Genomic DNA, 3,799 nt, shown 5'->3' with positions numbered 1-3,799 from the left:
GGGAAATGGTCATCAGGTGCCATCCAGTACAGGTGCCCTATGTTTGCAAACGTACTCCTAGGGAAGGTGCAGAAGACAGGGCGTTCTGTGTAAGAGCAACAACAAAGTTCGGTGCAAGCCTTGGCTCTGTTTACAAACGGAGAGAGGGCAGATTCCTTAAGTTCTTCCTTGTTTGTAAAATAGAAGACTGGGCAGAGCTATTATGAGGATTAAATCCGATGTTATAAGTGCCTGGCCCATGGCAGTGAATCCAGGAGGTGTTCGCTGTCTTCTCCACAACCCCCGCCCCCAACATTGAGAAGTCACAGTTCATAAGCACCCATAATTGGCTGCATACCCAAAAGGAAAGCTACACAATTGCTTCTTCAAATATTTGAAGACAGCAGCTGTTTGCATATTAAGCCTTCTCTTCTCCAGGCTAAATAGTACCTTTCCTCTTAATCATTCTTCCTATGAAATGCTTTCTAGACCCTGACATGCTGAATGTCTTCTGGACAATTTCTAGTTGGTGGTTGTTCCCTGCCCAAGCATCCTAGCTGAAACTGGACCAGGGTCTGGTTGTATAGTCTGTGCAGCCCAGAGCACCACTGGACCCTCTCAGCCCCTGTGCTGGGTTCATTCATGCTCTCAGAGCAGCCTTGGCTACCGTTACCTGAGCAGCTACCCACTGGAGGCACTCATGGAATCTGTGGCCAACTCTCACCTTCTACTCCACCTCCTCTCCTCCATCCCAGGTCCTGCTCATTTGACCTACTAGGCAGCCACGTTTCCTGGACAGGCTCAGTCTTGCTCATGGCCGGTTACAGCTCACAGCGCACAGTGTTGGGACCGTATGTGATATGGGGTCAGTTTAGTGTAATGGGCCGAGAATCAACCATTGAGCCAGTTGGATCTGGGTTCAAATGTCAACTTTGAAATGCAGGCAACAAAGCCATAAGCAATGTAATAAACATCTTTGAGCCTTAACTTTGCCATTTGTAAGGTGAACAGGGTAGGACTGTTGTGAGGATTAAACAGGCTGTGATGGAAAAGTTCTGGCTCCTGTCAGCATTCAAGTAGTTTGTCATTCTCTGTCTTTTGCCCTAGGCCAGTGATGGCGAACCTATGACACGTGTGTCAGGTGACACGCGAACTCATTTTTTTGGTTGATTTTTCTTTGTTAAATGGTATTTAAATATATAAAATAAATATTAAAAATATAAGTCTTTGTTTTACTATGGTTGCAAATATCAAAAAATTTCTATATGTGACACGGCACCAGAGTTAAGTTAGGGTTTTTCAAAATGCTGACATGAGCTCAAAAGGTTCGCCATCACTGCCCTAGGCTCTGGGGCACAAAGCGGAGGCAGATCTGATTTTAGTAAAATGTGCTCTGCACAGTGAGAGCAGTGAGCAGGGGAGCTGCAGGCTAGACATATAGCAGGTTCTCAGTAAGCATTGGATGAATGAACAAATATTTCTGCCGTCAAGGCAGGTATCCCAGATCTTGTGCTCGTGCAATTAGTTTTGAAGAAATTTGAAAGCCGGGCTTAACATGTATCTGGTTATTAACATTTGTCTGGTTAAATGGGCCTAGTTGGTTTTAACCACTGTTCTAGCATGTCAGAATATTTGTAGGGTCTTTCTTCTAGCATATAATACATTAGCTATTGTAGTCTGGCTTTGTGTCTCCTGAAGGCCTAATGTCTCATCCAATTTATTGGCAACCGTGTTGACCAAGACGGCACAGGAGAGAGACCCATGGCAGCCCACTGCACACTTCCCTCCCCGATGTTCCTCTATGCGTAGGATATCCGGGCATTAAAAAGCTACCTGCAAAACACTGCAGGTGCGGCCAGACGTCCTTGCAGGGGTCCAGCTCGGCGTGTGGCCAAGCAGCCATAAAGTCTAAGCAGTGACAGCGCTGTCAGCATCCTGGGTAAGCCACACCTCTACAGGGCTGGACAGGCAGCCTCCCATCATGTCAGCTAGCAGAGAACTTGGCACTTTCTTTCTTTCCTGATCCATCGGCCTCACTGCTGCTAGAGGATCCATAATTAAAGTGACTATGTCACTTACCTGCTTAAAACCCTTCTGGGATGACTTGCCTGAAATAGGAACTCCGAGCTTTGTAAATAGCACAAAAGGCTCTTCATAGTTTAGCTCCTGCATAATTCCAGCCATGTTTCCTGACACGCCATTCTTCATAACTGAAGCTCTAGAAATCCTCTGGCCACACTTGCCCATGCCTGTCTCGGTGGTTCACTCCCATGGTTTGCTCATGCCATTCTTCTGTATGGCGCCCTTCCCCTCGGCCCATCTCCTTTGCCTTGTCTGTTCAGTATTCCAGATCAGGGGTCAACCCTTTGCCTGCATCTGGGACTGGATTCGGGGGCCCTTCTGGGATCTCCGAGGGCCCTGAGCATAAGTCATTATTGATGCACTTAGTACACTGATGTTATCATTTGTCCTGTTTGTTATCTGAGAATGTACCGCACTATCTTCAGACCTGGTACAAGGTCAGTGTGCAATAAGTGATTGTTGAAGTGTGCGTGTGTTCTCAGAGTATTTATACCAAGTTTTAATGATTTCCTTGAGAATTAGAATAGAGAGGATTTTTAGGTGGAAACTGGGGCTTGAGAGGGGGAGAGTCTAACTTTACTATCTAGCCCAACATTTCCTTTCATAGCAGCACTGCCTTCCCGTTTCTGTAACACCCAGGCCTGCATGCACTTATGGCCCTGGCTCCCCTGGGAAACGCCCAGGCACTATTTTGAAGAGAGGAGGTGAATTTATACTGGGATACAAATGACCCGTCACCGAGTTCCTCTCTGGCAGGGGTGCTTTTACCCTAATGGAGTATTCCTGGAGAAACTCCGCCTTATCTTATGGGAATGCATCTTTACTGGTAAGATTTGCCACTGAAAAATGAATCTTAATGTCTGCGAAATCACACAGCATAGGTGCCTGTCTTCTCCAGCTACGTGGAGGGTGAGTTCAGCCTGAGAGAAATTCTAGGTAGTCCTGAGGACTGGCCACGTGCTAGGCTTAAAGTTGGAGAACATGTTGGAAGACTGACAGAGAAGGGAAGGAAGGACCGGGGAAGAGAGAGGAGACCCTGGTACATGGCCTTTGAGAGCAGAAGTCAGTTACACTCATCTCCCCCACACGTTTGCAGCAAAGATGGGCTGCAGACGAAAGCGCACACCTGTTTCATCTAGGCTGTGCCACCGGTCTCCTAAGGGCACTGAGCGTAAACAAGCTGCCCCCTGTGGAACAGGATGCCAGAAATCTCAAGCAGACAGAGTATGTTTGAGGTGGGCCTTGGATCTTTAAGGCAGACTTTGAGCTCAGGCTCTTTCCCAGGCCGAGCTTTAGATGATGGTCTGAGGCTGCTTCCAGCGTTGTCCCTGGAGGCGGCTTTGGTCCTGTTTGGCCCCTGCTTCCAGTGTCCCCTGGGCAGCTGGCCATCACCTTCCTGCAGGGAGCCGAGTTCCAGCTCCTGCTCTCATGATCCAGAGCTCAAATGCTCAGCCCTGTTTGGAGGATGCCAGGCAGAACTGGAGTCTGCAGAGTGAGGGGGGGGAAAGCACGGACGGAGCCTGTAGCCATCATTCAAAACTGAGGGAATTCCATGGGACATTACCCTGTGTCTTCGGGCTGGCGAAGACACCTCCGGGACTGGCTATAAGATCGAGACAGGTTGTTGGAGAATAGCTTCCCCCTAGTCTCCACCTCCCAGGCCACGAACTCTGTGGTTGCCCATTCCCTATTGTCCTGAGAAGTGTCACCTTCATGTGCTAATCTCCACATGTTTACA

This window comes from Myotis davidii, unplaced genomic scaffold, assembly GCF_000327345.1.
Source record: "Myotis davidii unplaced genomic scaffold, ASM32734v1 scaffold217, whole genome shotgun sequence".
Taxonomy (NCBI): Eukaryota; Metazoa; Chordata; class Mammalia; order Chiroptera; family Vespertilionidae; genus Myotis; species Myotis davidii.
Note: the sequence above shows the minus strand (reverse complement) of the source record.